Source organism: Mus caroli, chromosome 5 (assembly GCF_900094665.2).
Source record: "Mus caroli chromosome 5, CAROLI_EIJ_v1.1, whole genome shotgun sequence".
NCBI classification, from domain to species: domain Eukaryota; kingdom Metazoa; phylum Chordata; class Mammalia; order Rodentia; family Muridae; genus Mus; species Mus caroli.
The window spans coordinates 50652192-50670352 of NC_034574.1; positions in this window are offsets into that span (position 1 = coordinate 50652192).

Here is an 18161-nt window from a genome sequence, read left to right on the forward strand (position 1 = left end):
TTCTTTAAGGGATTTTTGTGCTTCCTCTTTAATGTCTTCTACCTGTTTAGATGTGTTCTCCTGTATTTCTTTAAGTGTGTTATTAATGTCCTTCTTGATGTCCTCTACCATCATCATGAGATATGCTTTTAGATCCGGGTCTAGTTTTCCAGTGTGTTGGGTTACCCTGGAATGGGTGAAGTGGGAGTGCTGGGTTCTGATGATGGTGTGTGGTCTTGGTTTCTGTTAGTAAGATTATTACATTTACCTCTTGCCATTTGGTAATCTCTGGAGTTAGTTGTTATAGTTGTCTCTTTTTAGAGATTGTTCTTCTGGTGATTCTTTTTAGCCTCTATCAGCAGACCTGGGATACAGGCTCTCTCCTCTGAGTTTCAGTGGTCAGAGCACTCTATGCTGGCAAGCTCTCCTCTTACAGGGAAGGTGCACAGATATCTGGTGTTTGGACCTCTTCCTGGCCGAAGATGAAGGCCCAAAACTGGAACTTTCCCAGAAGTTGTGTTGCTTTTGCGGGTCACAGAAGCTGTCAGCTTGTGTGGTGCACACTCTCATCTGTGCAGACTATGTTTGGTGGCGTCCCGGAACCAAGATGGCTACCGCCAATCTAGAAAAGCCTCCCGGGCTGGGTGAATCCCTGGCCTCTGTCCAGTAAGGTGGCCAGATGTCTGGGGCCGGAAATGGGTGCTGCCTCAGTAGCTCTGTGGCTCCTGCCTGTCCCAGAAGCTGTCAGCTTCTGTGGTGCACACTCTCACCTGTGCAGACTAAGTTCAGCAGAGTCCCGGAACCAAGATGGCTCCCGCTGATCCTGAGGCAAAGGGCTCCTGGGCTGAGCAGACACCTGTCCTCTGGCCTGGAGGGTGGCCGGATGTCTGGGGCCCAAAAAGGTCGCTGCCTCAGAGACTCTGTGGCTTCTGCCTGTCCCAGAAGTTGTCAGCTTCTGTGGTGCACACTCTCACCTGTGCAGACTAAGTTCCTAAGTTCAGTGGAGTCCTGGAACCAAGATGGCTACTGCCGCTCCTGAGGCAAAGGGCTCCCGGGCAGGGTGGACACCTGTCCTCTGGCTGGGAGGGTGGCCGGATGTCTGGAGCCAGAAAAGGGTGCTGCCTCAGAGGCTCTGTGGCTCCCGCCTATCCCAGAAGCTGTTAGTTTCTGTGGTGCATAATCTCATCTGTGCAGACTAAGTTCAGTGGAGTCCCGGAACCAAGATGGCTACAGCTGATCCTGAGGCAAAGGGCTCCCGGGCCTGACAGAGACCTGTCCTCTGGCCGGAAGGGTGGCCGGATCACCTGAAGTCTTAAGATCCCGTGGCTGGTGTTGTGAGTAACTGGCGGGTGTCAGCCGACTCTGCGCCCTGGCTACCCCAGTGCTGGTCCTTTCTGTCCCATTTTTAATAGGGTTATTTGGTTCTCTGGAGTCTAACTATTTGAGTTCTTTGCATATATTGGATATTAGCCCTCCCTGGGATGTAGGATTGGTAAAGTTCTATTTTATTTTTTTATTTATTTATTTATTTATTTTTGCAATCTGTTAGTTGCCATTTTGTCCTAGAGACAGTGTCCTTTGCCTTATAAAAGCTTTGCAATTTTATAAGGTCCTACTTGTCAATTCTTGATCTTAGAGCAGAAGCCATTGGTTTTCTGTTCGAGGCTTTCCCCCATTTCCTCTATATTAGTTTCAGTTTATCTGGCTTTATGTGGAGGTCCTTGATTCACTTAGACTTGAGCTTTGTACAAGGAGATAAGAATGGATTGATTCACTTTCTTCTACATGCTGACCTCCAATTGAACCATCACCATTTGTTGGAAATGCTGTCTTTTTTCCACTGGATGCTTTTAACTCCTTTGTCAAATATCAAGTATCCATATGTGTGTGATATTATTTCTGGGTCTTCAGTTCTATTACATTGATCTATCTGCCTGTCTTTGTAGCAATACCATACAGTTTAGATCACTACAGCTCTTTAAGATAGCTTGAGGTAAAGGATGGAGATTCTTCCAGAAGTTCTTTTATTGTTTTTGCTATCCTAGGTTTTTTGTTATTACAGATGAATTTGCAAGTTTCCTTTTCTAACTCTGTGAAGAAATGAGTTGGAACTTTGATGGGGATTGCATTGATTCTGTAGATTGCTTTCTGCAGGATGGGTATTTTTGCTATATTAATCCTGCCAATCCATGAGCATTGGAGATCTTTCCATCTTCTGAGATCTTCAATTTATTTCTTCAAAGACTTGAAGCTTTTGTCATACAGAATTTTCACTTCTTGGTTAGAGTCACACCAAGGTATTTTGTATTTTTTGTGACTATTGTAATGGGTGTCATTTCCCTCATTTCTTTATCATCCTGTCTATTAATAGAGTAGAGGAAGGCTACTGATTTATTTGAGTTAATTTTATATTCCGAGACCTTGCTGAAGTAGTATTTGAAGTTTCAGAGTTCTCTGGTGAAATTTTTAGGGTCACTTAAGTATACTATCAGACATCTGCAGACAGTGATATTTTTGACTTATTCCTTTCCAAATTGTATCCCTTTCAACTTTGCTTGTTGTTGTTGTCTTATTGCTCTGGCTAGGACTTTGAGTACTATATCAAATAGGTAGGGAGATAGTAGGCAGTCTTGACTTGTCCCTGATTTTAGTGGGATTGCTTCAGATTTCTCTCCATTTAGTTTTATGCTGTCTACTGGTTTGCTATATATTGCTTTTACTATGTTTAGGTATGGGCCTTGAATTCCTGATGTTTCTAAGATTTTACCATGAGGAATGTTTAATTTTGTCAAATGGTTTTTCATCATCTAATAGGATGATCATGTGTATTTTTTTCCCTTTGAATTTGTTTGTATAGTGAATTACATTGGTCGATTTCCATATATTCTAGCATTCTGGAATCCCAGGGGTGAAGCCTACTTGACCATGATGGACGATCATTTTGCTGTGTTCTTGGATTAAGTTTGTGAGTATTTGACTGAGTAGTTTTGCATGAAGATTCGTAAGGGAAATTGGTCTGCAGTTCTCTTTCTTTGTTTGGTCTTTGGGTGGTTTTGGTATCAGCATAACTGTGGCTTCATAGAATGAATTGGATGCTGTTCCTTCTGTTTTTGTCTCTGGAATAGTTTGAAGAGTATTGGTATTAGATCTTCTTCAAAGCTCTGATAGAAATTTGCACTAAACACATCTAGTCCTAGCATTTTTGGTGGGGGTGGGGGGTGAGGGGGTGGGGGTAGGAGAATTTTAATGAGTGCTTCTATTTCTTTAGGGATTATGGAACTGTTTAGATGGTTTATCTGATCCTGATTTAACTTTGGTACCTGGCATCTGTCTAGAAAATGGTCCATTTCATCCAGATTTTCCAGTTTTGTTAAGCATAAACTTTTGTAGTAAGATCTGATGATTTTTTTCTCAGTTCTTGTTGTTATATCTCCCTTTTCATTTCTGATTTTGTTAATTTGGATACAGTCTTTGTGCCCTCTGGTTATTCTGGCTAAAGATTGTTTATCTATCTTGTTGATTTTCTAAAAGAACCAGCTTCTGGTTTTGTCTTGTCTTTGTATAGTTCTTTTTTTTATTTTTTCTACTTTGTTGATTTCAGCCTCGAGTTTGATTATTTCCTGCTGTCTACTCCTCTTGGATATCTTTTCTTCTAGAGCTTTCCCCACCTACACCTGCAATACCCAGAGAGAGCTTGACTCCCAGGGGTTCTGACACAACAGGACACGAGAACACCTCCCTGGCCAGTGGTCATGGGTTCCTTCAGGTTTGAACCTACAACTGCACCAGACCTGGGTGATTGTCTCTGCACCCACTCCTACAACACCAAGAGGGAGCCTGGCTCCCACGTGTTCTGAAATGCTCAGGATCACAGTACCACCACACCCAGAGGAAACACAACTCCCAGATGCTCTAATATGCCCAGTATCACAGGATGACAGGTGTTCTGACATAACCAGGATTATAGGATGACAGTTTCATAGAAGAAGCTGGATTCACAGGAGATGGAACACACCCAGAATCACTGGAAATATGACACACTCAAGTTCACAATTAAGGCCACAGTATCTTTACCAACACCCATCATAACTGGGACCCCACAGGAACCAGGGAAACAAACCTTCCCCTCCCCCCATGCCAGGCAGAGCACAGGTTTCTTTCAGCTTGTACCAGTTCCCAATGCAGACCCAGGGCTCTGGCTCTCCACCCACTCATGCAACATCCAGAGAAAGCTTGAGTCCCAGGAGCTCAGATACAATTGGTTCTCAGGTGCTTGATCACACCAGGATTTCAGGATTCCAGAGGCAGCTTGACTCTCAGGAGCTCTGACACACCCAGAATCTCAGAATCATAGGATGCCATAATCACAGGATTACAGAAACAGCTAAACTCTGAGGAGTTTTGACACAACCAGTATCACAGGAGGGAGAGGCTCCAGTCAGAGACATCGAGGGCAGGTTGCACTACAGATTATGAGATGGTGAAAGGCAAGTACAAGAACATATACAACAGAAACCAAGGTTACTTGGCATCATCAGAACTCAGTTCTACAACCACAGCAAGTTCCAGATACACTGTCACATTAGAAAATCAAGACTCATATTTAAAAATTACTTCTTGTGATGATGATAGAGGACTTTAAGAAAGACATAGATAACTCTCTTAAGGAAGTATGGGAGAACACAGTTAAACAGGTAGAAGCCCCTAAAAAGGAAACAAAAATCGCTTAAAGAATTACAGGTCCCACGCGAAGAACGAAGACCAAAGTGTGGACACTTTGCCCCTTCTTAGAATTGGGAACAAAACACCCATGGAAGGAGTTACAGAGACAAAGTTTGGAGCTGAGACAAAAGGATGGACCATCTAGAGACTGCCATATCCAGGGATCCATCCCATAACCAGCCTCCAAAGGAGGACACCATTGCATACACTAGCAAGAGTTTGCTGAAAGGACCCAGATATAGCTGTCTCTTGTGAGACTATGCCAGGACCTAGCAAACACATAAGTGGATACTCACAGTCAGCTATTGGATGGATCACAGTGCCCCCAATGGANGAGCTAGAGAAAGTATCCAAGGAGCTAAAGGGATCTGCAACCCTATAGGTGTAACAACATTATGAACTAACCAGTACCCTGGAGCTCCTGACTCTACCTATCTACATATGTATCAAAAGAATGCCTAATCGGCCATCACTGGAAAGAGAGGCCCACTGGACATGCAAACTTTATATGCCCCAGTACAGGAGAACTTCAGAGCCAAAAAGTGGGAGTGGGTTGGTAGGGGAGTGGGGGGGAGGGTATGGAGGACTTTTGGATAGCATTGGAAATGTGATTGAGGAAAATACCTAATAAAAAATATTTTAAAAAAAGAATTACAGGAAAACACAATCAAACATGTGAAGGAATTGAACAAAACCATTCAGGACCTAAAAATGGAAATAGATACATAAAGAAATCACAAAGAGAGACAACACTGGAGATAGAAAACTTAGTAAAGAGATATGGGGTCATAGATGCAAGCATCACCAACAGAATATTAGATGTAGAAGAGAGAATCTCTGGTGCAGAAGATATCATAGAAAACATTGACACAACAGTCAAAGACAATGAAAAATGCAAAAAGCTCCTAACCCAAAACATCCATGAAAACCAGGACACAATTACCAAACCTAAGGATAATAGATATAGAAGAAAGCAAAGTAGCAGGGTTTTTAAAAAATTATTTAATCTTTTATTTACTTACTTACTTATTTATTCATTTATTTATTTACACTCCATATTTTATTCCCCTCTGATCTACCCTTCGACTGTTCTACCTTGGGGCCTTCCTTTGAACTGGATCCCACTTTGGGCCTGTCGTTGGACCTTCTTTTTCATAGACTCCTCTCCATTTCCATCCCCCATTTCTTTCAGACAGAAACAGTTGTGGGTCAGAGTTTTGACTGTGCGATGGCGACCCTATCCCTCACTTGATACCCTGTCTTTCTGCTGGAGTTGGGTTCTACAAGTTCCCTCTCCCCAATTGTACTGGCTAGTTTTGTGTCAACTTGACACAGGCTGGAGTTATCACAGAGAAAGGAGCTTCAGTTGGGGAAATGTCTCCACTAGATCCAGCTGTAAGGCATTTTCTCAATTAGTGATCAAGGGGGGAGGTCCCCTTGTGGGTGGTGCTATCTCTGGGCTGGTAGTCTTGGGTCTATAAGATAGCAGGCTGAGAAAGCCAGGAAAAGTAAGCCAGTAAGAAACACCTCTCCATGGCCTCTGTATCAGATACTGCTTCCTGACCTGCTTGAGTTCCAGTCCTGGTGATAACAGCAATGTGGAAATGTAAGCTGAATAAACCCTTTCCTCCCCAACTGCTTCTTTGTCATGATGTTCATGCAGGAATAGAAACCCTGACTAAGACACCAGTGTAGGGCATTTCATCTAAGGTCCCTCCCTTTAAGTCCCAAGAGTCTCTCAACTCCCAGGTCTCTGGTACATTCTGGAGGGCCCCCACAATATCCTACTTTCCGAGGTTCTCTGCTTCCATTCTTTCTGCTGGCCCTCAGGACTTCAGTCTTTTTCCCCCTCACACTATTCCAGATCATGATCCTCTCTCACCCCCACCCCATCCACTTTCCCTTCCAGGTCCCTCCCTCCCCCCCTTGTGATTGCTTCCTTGTTCCTCCCAAGTGGTACTGAGTTATCCTCACTTGGGCCCTTCAGCTTGTGACAGTAGCAGGGTTTTGTTCCAGGTCAGAAATGTGTTATGGCAATAGAAACACAATGATTCCATGCATTTGTAAATCCCTACAAAGGATATAATTAAAATGAGGCTGTTTATAGAGATACTACAAATCACTCAGGGAGGAAGGAAACAAGATTTGAAATGTAGGCTTGAAGAGTGTTTCTGATTCAAATTCAATAAAAAAATCTTTTATGTAACCTTAGGAAAATGAGTGGAAGAATATGGTCAAATTAAAGTAAATTTGGAAAGTAGTAGAATCTCTTTACTTTAATGTTGAAAGTTTTAAGGAAATATGCCTAAGTGTTGTAGGTATTTGATACCATTGTTTCCCTTATTGGTTTAGGCCAACAGTTCTCTAGAATATTACTGAAACACAAATATTTTCTCTGCTCTTATTGTTCTTACTCGGGAAAAAAAAATACTAAGCAGCAATGCAAATGCCATAGAAAGGGAATCCTGTTTTTAGTGAGTAAGATTTCAGAAGGCAGTGAGATGATTAAGGCTAAATTGAACCAGAACTGAAGCAGAGGTCAGGGGAAGGTTTTAATTCATGGAGAATCCCAAGGCTAAGTTCACTGTCAGATACCCTGGACCCAAGGGAAAAGAGAAAACATTCCCAACCACAATCTACCAAGGCAAGAAAAGCTGAAACATAATTTATCTGGCTTCCATTAGGTAGGGAAGGTTGAAAGGGCATTGTTGCTGCGCTGACATTATGCAGGGCGATACGGAATGGTGTGTGTGTGTGTGTGTGTGTGTGTGTGTGTGCATGTGATGTGTAGTAAGAGAAGCATCAAACAAATGCTTCCATAGTATTGAAAACTGACCAATATTTTCACATACACTAAGTCATTCAGTTTGTTCAGTTCTGTTAATCCTGCAGATCATTTGAAATCTGCATTCTGGTATACAGAAAGTGATTGTTCAGATAGCTCATTACACATGGTTTTTCTCTAAGGAAAATCTTCCTTTCAGAGATTCTGAATCACTATAATTAAATAGCATTTCCACATAATGAAGCACATTATGGTCTGTTAAGTGACTTGCCAAGTTAGAAATGAATTTATGAGAGGAAGCACTCGTTTGAAATGCAATAATAATCTCCCTGATATTTAATTGGTAATTTATCTTTTTACCTTATCACAAGAACAGTTGCCTTAAGATCATGTACATTTGAAGATAGATCATTATTCTTCCACTACAAAATTATTCTTGTTAAGCCAACATTATTTATACAGTATTTTTACTGAATTCATATAAAATAGCTTGTGATACTGAACTTTTAATCTATACTATTTGACTTATAATATCTTGGAATAGTCCTAGTTTCTTTTTTCCTTTGAATGATATCATTTTATTGGTGTGTTGAATCTGTATTTATATTTTCATTAAAGAAAAGTTGGGATAATTACTTTCTTATAGTGCTCATACTGAGAAGTGAAAAAAAATCTGAAATATAATTTCCACACAAACAGGAGTCAATTTTAATACAGAGAAAAGAAAGTTATTCTTCATGCTTTGTTAAAGCAACAATGAAATATATCTCTTGTTCATGCAAAATAAATATTTTCAAAATTCCATTTTGTGGATGAAAAGAGAACAATGTCGTAGTTTATAAAACTTTCGGATTGGTCCCGATGTCAAAACAGTTGCTTGCCTCATAAGTCACAGTGTGACTGCACAATTGAGCTTATCTGTAGCAATGCATGTACATATAATATTAACAGTTAACTAAAAGGAGGACCTGGATTTGAGAGTAGTGAGAGATGGGAGATGGGCGAGATAGGAGGGAAAAAACTTAAGGGGCTATTCACTGGAATTATATTTTAATGAACAATTAAAAACTGATACTTGTTACACCTGTTCTTTAAAACTCAAAAACATGTTGAGAAATATTTATAACATTTTAGACTCAAATTTTGCTATAGTGAACCATGAAAAATTCCCACATTTCTCTTATTTTTATATGTGGATTTAGGTAGGTTGCCAGAGATGAAATTTTTTTTTTCCATGACTGAAGGACAGGGAGTGGGAAGTAAGTTTATAAGTTAAAGGAAATTTGGCAGAGATGAGAGTGTCAAAGGTTTAACAAAACAGTCTGGATCTTAAGGTTCCCAGGACACAGCTCCACAAAATATTCCAATTTTAATTCATAAAAATAAATGCTGCCTTACTGCTGCATTTTTTATCATTTTTTATTAATTTCTTTTACACTCCAGATTTTATGTACCTCCCAGTCTACCCTCCACCTGTTCCACATCCCATACCTCCTCTGCACCCCCTGTCTTCACAAGGATGTCCCTACTACCCACCACCCACCTCACCTGAACTTTAAACTCCCTGGGGCTTCCAGTCTCTTGAGGGTTAGATGCATCTTCTCAGACTAAACCCAGACCCAGCAGTCCTCTGCTGTATATGTGTTGGTGGCCTCATCTCAGCTGGTATATAGGACTGTACTTTTATAAATGTATTATTCTGCAGATTTTTGTTTAGTTTCTGAGATTTTTAACATTTGCAAACTACAGTTCTTCTTTGGAACACTATGCCATGATTTCATAGATACATAGCTAGTAACACATTTAAAAACACTTTCGGAAACTTACAGGTAAACGTTTATGGTGCGAGGTAAATACAGTGGTCTCAACTCTAAACACAGTTTGTTGCCAATTTTAAAATATATTCTATACTGTTATTGAATTTCAGTTTAAATTGTTCTTGTATTTTATTATCTTTTAAATCAACTCCATTTAATCATTCCATATTGGGACAGAAATGTAAAAATATTGGTGTATCTGGAAAATCTCAAACAAAAATAACCTAATCTACAACTTCTTTTCTTGTTAAATTCCTTCAACTTTTCTACATAATTAGACAGTATTTCGATGTAGTGCTTTCAATCTATTGTTTGCTGTTCTCATTTTGTTTCACTCATAACATGTTTAGATGTCTGCGTTGTTTTTTGTCCAGTTCTCACCGTTCAAAATAAACAATATCCATAGTTCGATAATATTTGGGTTTCATCAAACCTTGAGACTCATAATTTCATTAATACTCACTGTGTTAAACTTAGGATATTAAAAGGTACTAAGAATGACAATATCTGTCCAGACTATGCTCTTGAATGGACAGAATATTCTTTCAAATTTCTGACACAGTAACTTAATCCATTTATACTTCTATATAAAACATCACACCTCATCATTTATACCCACCCTCATCACTGTCATGGTATTTTCTAGGGGAGGAAAGTGAAGCCACATTGTTAAAACTGGACAGTCTAATAATGAACACGAATATAGTGAGACCTTCTTTCCTTCTGTAAATCATTCTGTATCCTTTTTGTCTTTCTGGAACACAAATATACTGTTTCCTGAATCATACAGTCACTATCTTGTAAAGACAATTTGCAAATCTCCACTGGCCTGTCAACTTGATATCCTCTCACAAGTTAGCCAAATGTCTTCATAAATTTTTCATGTGTTTTTCCCTTGTAGAACAATAATAATGTATCAAGCTTTATAGTGAGTGCTGATCATGAATCTATTCACTTTTTCAAAAATATTTTTAGAACAAGTGTGGCTAATAGACGTACTCAAAAGTACATGGAAAGAAATCTTTAAATGTCAAATAGTTGCCACCTGGTGTTTATATTTACAGTAGTATCCAGGACGACAGAAAGTTCATTTCTCAAAAAACAAAGAAAGAAAAGGATAAAAAATAGCAGCAGTTGACACATCAATTGTATGAGAAAATCTTTTTCAGCAATGATGTAGAAATGATTTAACTAGGTGCTGGAGAGTTATCTAAGTAGTTAGAAGCATCTGTTCTCTTTCAAAGGACCTGGTTTCTGTTTCTAGCACTCACAAGGTAGCCAACAACCACTTCATGATATATAACAACCACTTCTGGCCTTCAACGGAACCAGATATCTATGTAGTAGGTATACACACACAGAGGCAAAATACTAAAACATATTATAACATAAATAAAATTAAGATCTTATTATTATTTAAAACCTGGTACCTTGCAAAGTAGTACTTAACTAAATGAAAGTATTTTAACTTGTATTGCTCAGGGTTGTAACTGCCTTGTCTGGCCTCAGTGGGAAAAGATGTATTTAATCTCTTAGAAACTTGATTCCACAGGGAAGTAGGATGTTAAAGGTAGGTTGTGGGGAGCACCCTCTTAGAAGCAAAGAAAGGGGAGGTGGGGTGAAAAACTTGTGGAGGGGGCACCAGAAAGCAGGAAACATTTGGAATGTAAATAAATAAAATAATTAATAAAATTTTAAAAGTAATATTTAATGAAGAAGCACAATAATTGATACATCATTGACATGAAAATAAAATTAATAGAAAATATCAGACAAATAATTTTCACAAGCTATACTATTTGAAAGTTACTTGGAAACTTTTGTTCAGAGACTGAAACAACATCAAAATATCGGTTTTTCTTCTCAGCTATTTGTGATTCTAAGCCAATGTTTCCTGGACAATAAAAATGAACTCAATAACTGGGTTCCAATGCCTTTCACTTTGCCTTGAATAGATCACACTTGACTTCTACAAAATACATTGTTTTTATCCATTTCAATTTATCAATTTCTTTATGGAAGAAATATTTGAATTCATCAAATTTAGAGAGACATTGAATCATCCTTCAAGCAATATATGATGACATTTTGAGCACAAATATCAAGATTATTATTTTTAATATTAAATATTACCTGAGTGTCTAAAGTGGCTGAGGAGCATATTAATATTAAATATTATTTCTGACATTTTAAAAGGTCAAATATGCTGCTGTTATAAAAAACTATTAGTAGAAACATCAAGTTATTATAATTAGCTGAACAGTAATTTGGTTCAAAATTTAGTGTTTGGGGAGTTTAGAGTCAATATTTTTTCTCAACAGAGGTCAAAATAATTTCATTGTTCATGTTTAGCCTAATTTTTTTTAACTTAACTTGAAAATACTAATTTCGTATTTAAATTCTTACTATCAAAAGTGAGCATTTTATTATTTTCTGGCTTACCACAGTGGTCAAAACAGAAGCAAATCTAAATTTCTTTCTAACACTACTATACAGAAATAATTATTGACCTGAAGTGCACAGAAAAACTCTATATGTCCTAGTGGGATATTTGTTTCTTAATAAGAGAAAGAAAAATATATATTTGCTATTCATTGGTTTTTTAATAGACAAATAGACCCAGAAGTAAGTCCTTGCCTTGCCTTTTAAAAATCAGTTGTCTGGTGGTATTTCAAACTTATTCAACATATGGGTCTTTGTAAATAAAATATGTTTTATATAAAGGAAATATTTGATAAGATTTCTATAGGTCTTTTATATGGATTGCTATTGTGTTAACAATTCAGCCTATGATAATGTCACAGTTAGCCCATTTGCTTCTTTTTTTAATTGTCCTTTTATTTGTAATTTATAATTTAATTTTTTCTCATCATTGTTCTTATGTATAGGTTTATTTTTTTCTAGTTGTTTTTTTTTTCCAAATGGAGTCTAACACATTTTCAAAAGGACATCACAAATATGCAAACTTTCAGACTTGACAAGTGACCAACTAAAATCTACTTTATATAAATCACATGATAGATATATTTAACATGTAACTGACCATAATAAAATTTTCAGCATGCTTTTCCCTTTTGCTGTTACTTTCCCAATTTATCTTAAATTGGTATCATGGTTATGTAGACTATGCCATATACAATTAAAACACAGAGAGTAAGAATTATTAAAACTTTTGATGACAAATATTGTCCATTCACTCTATTCATGTATGTTGGGATTTTAAATTGCTTCATATTACCTAAATCTAAATATTTCCTTGTAACAGTTACAATCCTGAACTCCTTATAATGAAAATAAGATGTTGAGCCAATAATAGATACCTACAGACACCTGATCTTGGAGTATTCTTCCTCTAGAATAATTTATTCTGATCATTACCTAAGGACATTTATAGGAAAAATGTATGCTTACCCTAGCCAAATGTGAATATTTATGGAAAGATCCAACAAAAGAAATAGATGCATTCCAAGTACAAATGTCATTCCATTCTCTCTGTAAACACTGGTAGCTGCGTATGCCATTTTTGGCATATGTTTTATCTATGTACAACTTTTACATGAGCATGAATAGAAGATCACATGTGTAATTATAGATATATTATTGCTATTAGTTATTTTTATCACCAATACAGAAAAATATCTGACAAAAGCAACTCCAGAAAGGGCTCATTCTAGTTCAAGAGTGTACGGTGTATGATTGTAGAGAATGCATGGACTGAAGTTTGAGATCTCTGACCACATTACAGTCTCAGTCAAGTAAAAGATGAATTTTTATATTCAATTCACTTTTCTATTTCTTCAGTATGGACCATAGCCCAAGCATTGTCACAACCCCATTCAGAGTGAGTCTTTCCAGTTCAGTAACACCTTGTTGGACATACTCTTAGAAATATTCACACATATGTTATTGCCTAATTGATTCTAATCCCATGCAGTCATCAATCAAGTTTAGGGACAACATTATTCATACTCATTATTTTATTTTATTTTTAATTATTTCTTTTATTATACGATTATAAATGATTACTTCGAGTTTCTCCTTCCTTTCTTCTCCCTGAATAAAACTTGCTCAGTCTCTAAAATGTTACTTATATGCATGCTTTCAAGGCTGACTACGTGAATACAGAGGATATGTTCTGACCTTATGCCCTGAATAAGATGATTCTCCCATTTTCAGCATTCTTTCATTGCCTGCAGTTCTTTGTGTAGAATGTGGAATCATGTGCTTTCTACCTTCTACCTTAGCATGTTCATCGTTCTCCTTCTTCAGCTCATTTTTAGGTAGTTTGGAAAATTTATGGGTGTCATTTTTGATACTAGTAGGAAATACAGTCCTACACAACACTCCATAAACATTGGGCTTTTACTATTATTGTATCCTCTGCTACAATAGTCACTGTGACTTAGGTGCAGGAGATGTCTTATAGGTATATCCATCGATAGTTGGATCTATAACTACATTTTTATTGTTTGTGGTTTTTCTGTAATGTTCTCTTTCTTACAAGTGAAATTTCTTTTATGGGGAATGAAAACTCTACTTATCTACATGGAAAAGGCAAGTATTTAGAATGTAGTTGGGAGTTATGTTGAAGCTAACTGTTCGGTGTAGGTTCTTTTCAAATCTGATCTCATTGGCCCTGGCTAGTTGTCTAGTTTGTTACGAGGCATGCTTTATTTCTTGTTGAACAGGTCTGATATCCAACTAGAAACCTGATGAGTATCATTGAGGTATGTTTGCCTCTGTCACAACTTAAGTGTTATCTGTGACATGCTGATTTTTGTTGTAGTTCATAGTTTTCAAAGCCAAGTAGGACTCTTGGTTGGTCAGTTCCTTCCTTTGGAATCTTCCAAGGCATCTTTTGGTGCCATGAGAGCTACTTCTGATGGAGAAGGCATTCAGGTTAGTTTCAGTTCACAGGCCACCAGATAATATGTGTAAAATTCACCTTGCACCTTCTACCTCTGAGAGTCAATAAGTAGTGTGTAATGTTTAGAGCATTTTCTTGAACAACCCTGACAACAAACATCTCAAAAGTGGTCTTCTCATGCCATACTTGATGGTTTTGTTCATTGGGTTTTGACTCACACAGGGAGTATTGCCAACGCAGATGGATAATTTTCTTTTGAAATATTTTAAATATTTAAACATATATTTTAGTTTTTTAAGACAGTTGATAGTCTAACTCATTGTGATTTTTTTTTTACAATCTATCCGTTATTTTATCTTTCTCCATATTTCTTCTGTATATTACTACGCATGCATACACACACACACACACACACACTCATGCACATACACACAAATATACACTTCCCATTTCTGTGATCTGATCACTTATATCCTGCTATTCCCTTTTTTATTGCTTTCCTACCCTCACTGCACAGAGTCAGTGGTCCCATGACTTAATTTCAAATGTGTTTTTACATCTGAATATTTGGAACTGTTTTGCTTTTCCAGTTCCAGGTTATTCACTCAATGCATTCTGTCATGATTTCATCTATTTACTTGTAAAGTTCATGATGTCATTACTAATCCTCATTTTATAAACCCCTTGTATAGTTGTCTTGTAGCCAATGTTCAAGATCTTACATTTTCTATCCAAATTTATTATAGCCTCACCATATATTCCCAAGTCCATTAGTATAGCTTTTTCCAGCCTCTGCACATCTTTCTTCAATATAGCTCATTCTTTGTCTCTAAGCATTAAATACTTTATTTGTGAATTTGAGCAACTGTGTCAATTCAGAAATTGGGGAAAACAATAATACCTAATAAAATTTTCCATAGTATTTTCCATATAGTGTTATCTTTATTTAGTGTTTCAAGTAGAGTTTTCTAATTTTAGTTCAATTTGACACAAAATAGAGTCATTTGGGAGGAGGGAATTTCAATAGAGAAAACATCCCCATCGGACTGTGCTGTGATCAAGTCTGTGGTATATTTTCTTTCTTTATTTATATTTTAATTATATAAATAAGGCATTCAGTTATTTTGCCTAAATGATCATCTGTGTAAAGGTTTTGGAACCCCTGGAATTGGAGATACAGACAGCTTGAGCTGCCACATGGGTACTGGAAAACTAACCCAGGTTCTCTGGAAGAGCAGCCAGTACTCTTGTATGCTGAGCCAGATGACTTCTGTGGTAGATCATCAGCTTACTGTGAGCATGGCCAGTTCCAGGCTGGTGGTTCTAGGTGCCAGAACAAAGCAGTCTGAGCAAGCCATTAAAAAAATACAGTAAGCAGATATCTGTACAGGTCCTACATTTGTGTCTCCCTAAGTTCCTGTTCTGACTTCCCTGGACAATATGGACCCTTTCCATTCTAAGCTGTTTTAGGCCATGGTGTTTTATCAAAATTGTAACTAAAATACACCTTGGTTTGTTTGTTTGATTGCCTCTGTTTCTGTTTCTCTCTCTCTTTTTCTTTTTCTTTCTCTCTCTCTCTCTTGCTCCTCTTGCTCTCTTTCTTCTGCTTCTGCTTCTGCTTCTGCTTCTTCTTCTTCTTCTTCTTCTTCTTCTTCTTCTTCTTCTTCTTCTTCTTCTTCTTCTTCTTCTTCTTCTTCTTCTTCTTCTNGCTTGGTTTGAAGCTAACTTCAGCAATAGATTCTACTTTTCTGTCTTCCCCTGTGACCTGTCTCTGTAAACCTGTCCTGATAAAAATGGCCACTCTTTTCCTCTCTCTCTCTCTCTCTCTCTCTCTCTCTCTCTCTCTCTCTCTCTCTCTCTCTCTCTCTGTCTTTTTTCCCTTTTCCTTTGAAATCCCTATGTATCTTAAGTGTCTGTTTTCTGATCTAATGACTAAAATTTATTTTTTACAGTGTGAAAAGTTAATGTTACAACTTCCAAAGTCACACTTGTCCTGTGTTTTAATAAAAAAGAATAAGAAAGAGAATCTGATTTTGCTGACAGGAATAATGCACTCAATCATCCTGTCTTTTAAATATTTGGAGACAATTTTCTGTTTTGCTTTTTTTCAACATGTTGTTCATAGAATCTTAGTATTTTAAAATAAAATTATGCATTTATATTCTATTTCTACAGATATATTTTTTTCCTGTACTTCTCTGTGGACAGAATTGAGCCTACAAGAAAGAAGTACCATTTATTTTGCTGATTATAACTTTAGGAACTGTCTTTGCAGCATGATCTGTATAATCCAGTATCTTGCTGTTTCAATCCCTCTAGAATTAGACAGACTTTTCCTGTTCACAATAATGAATTGAATACTGGATATTTTACTGATACCAGTCCTCGGGCCTTATTGGTTTCCATAGTAGTTGAAATATAATTCCGTTTAACAAGGGAGAAATTAAACAAACTTTTCCAGAAACTAGTTTATTTTAACTTATGGAGGAATTTTTTTAATGAAATGCCACTACAAGGCTGACATTTATGTGTTGTCTCCAAAATGTTTCCACTATTTTATTTCTTTAATGTCCCAGGGTATCACAGAGTGAGCAACTTTATTTTATTTATTTATTTTAGATATTTTCTTTATTTTCATTTCAAATTCTATCCTGAAAGTTCCCTATATCCTCCCCCCAACCTTGCTCCCCTATCCACTCACTCTCACTTCTTGGCCCTGGCATTCCCCTGTACTGGGCATATAAAGTTTGCAATACCAAGAGGCCTCTCTTGCCAATGATGGCCGACTAGGCCATCTTCTGCTGCATATGCACATGGAGACATGAGCTCTGGGGATACTGGTTAGTTGTTGTTCCACCTATAGGGTTGCAGACCCCTTCAGCTCCTTGGGTACTTTCTCTAGGCACTCCATTGGGGGCCCTGTGTTCCATCCTATAAGGACTATGAGCATCCACTTCGGTATTTGCCAGGCACTGGCATAGCCTCACTCAAGACAGCTATATCAGGGTTCTTTCAGCAAAATTTTGCTGGCATATGCAATAGTGTCTGGGTTGGGTGGCTGATTATGGGATGGATCCCTGGGTGGGGTAGTCTCTGGATGGTCCATCCTTTCATCTTAGCTCCAAACTATGTCTCTGTAACTCCTTTCATGGGTTTATTCCCTATTCTAAGGAGGAATGAAGTATCCACACTTTGGTCTTCACAATACCTCTCCTTGGCATAAAGCAAGAAGATGTTCTAACTGGTAATAAGGACACATGCTCTACTATGTTCATAGTAGCCTTATTTATAATAGCCAAGAGATGGAAAGAACCCAGATGTCCCTCAACAGAGAAATGGATACAAAAATGTGGTACATTTATACAATGGAGTACTACTCAGCTATTAAAACAATGAATTTATGAAATCCTTGTGCAAATAGATGTATCTGGAGAATATCATCCTTAGTGAGGTAACCCAATCACAGAAGAACACAGATGGTATGCAGTCACTGATAAGTGGATATTAGCCCAAAAACTTAGAATAACCAAGATACAATTTGCAACTTTATTTTTAAATAATTTGAGAGTGGATGGGCATATATTCAATATAAGATTATCTCACAGAGCATCTACTGAAATCACAGTTAATAGAAGTGAAGTATTTATATGGTATTAATTTTTGGTTACACTACAGATAAATACATGTGCCTCATGTGATATACGGTAGTATATCAACATTATTATCTAACAGTAAAACTGACAGAGTCATCATTATTTTACTGTTACCATGATCTTAGTCAATTATTCATTATTATTTTAGTAATTAAAAGTGTATAAGAATAGCTATATCAGGGTCCTTTCAGCAAACTCTTGCTAGTGTATGCAATGGTGTCATCGTTTGGAGGCTGATTATGGGATGGATCCCTGGATATGGCAGGCTCTAGATGGTCCATCCTTTTGTCTCAGCTCCAAGCTTTGTCTCTGTAACTCCTTCCATGGATGATTGTTCC